We start from the raw sequence: 920 nt of genomic DNA on the forward strand, positions 1-920 counted from the left end.
GAGATTTCCCTCCAGTAGTTTGTGTCCCTGCCGCTCCCACAATGGTGAGATTTCCTCCAGTAGTTTGTGTCTCTGCCCCTCCCACAATGGTGAGATTTCCTCCCAGTAGTTTGTCTCTGCCCCTCCCACAATGGTGAGATTTCCTCCAGTAGTTTGTGTCTCTGCCCCTCCCACAATAACCTCTGCCCCTCCCACACTGGTCTCTGCCCCTCCCACATTTTCCTGGGACTTGTAGTCCCTCACACAGTATAATTCGCTGACAATGACCTCCGATGTTCTGTAGGGTGATAGCGATGGCGGCGGCCATCTTCCCGGGAGTCCCGAAGGCTTTCATCCCCAGCTGTTCGTAGGCGCGAATACCTGCAACAGAGAGCGACAGGCTGAGCCATGCGAGAGACACGAGGGCCGCCATTGCTGATCTCCCCCCGGCCGGCTCCGGATCACCCCGACAGCCAGTCACGCGGCATCTTCAGAATGGCCACCAATGTCTGATACAGCGGATTCCTGGAAGAGAATTCTCACGGTCACGTGACCGGAGATCGGTCACCTGACCCGGGACACTCACCCACAATTCCGGAAGACTTCAGCAGCAGATGGATGGAGTATGTGGACAGAAGGGCGACCGCCGTCAGGAGGAACCTGAATCCAGAGAACACCACAAATGTTACAAATCCACTTCCTGCACTGAGACTGAGGAAATGCTTCCTCCTGCCTGCAGCAGACTGATCACTGGGGGAGGGGAGACTGAGGAAATGCTTCCTCCTGCCTGCAGCAGACTGATCACTGGGGGAGGGGAGACTGAGGAAATGCTTCCTCCTGCCTGCAGCAGACTGATCACTGGGGGAGGGGAGACTGAGGAAATGCTTCCTCCTGCCTGCAGCAGACTGATCACTGGGGGAGGGGAGACTGAGGAAATGCTT

General features: G+C 56.5%; 1 protein-coding gene across 1 annotated transcript in view; it reads right to left on the reverse strand.

Moving 5' to 3' along the window:
- Nucleotides 1–920, reverse strand: part of LOC108802194 (sodium-coupled neutral amino acid transporter 3-like) — a gene marked incomplete at its 3' end in the record, with an annotated part of 27,318 nt that overhangs the window by 12,812 nt on the left and 13,586 nt on the right. The window lies entirely within an intron of this gene.

This window comes from Nanorana parkeri, unplaced genomic scaffold (genome assembly GCF_000935625.1).
Source record: "Nanorana parkeri isolate BGI_ZX_2015 unplaced genomic scaffold, ASM93562v1 scaffold2706, whole genome shotgun sequence".
Classification (NCBI taxonomy): Eukaryota; Metazoa; Chordata; class Amphibia; order Anura; family Dicroglossidae; genus Nanorana; species Nanorana parkeri.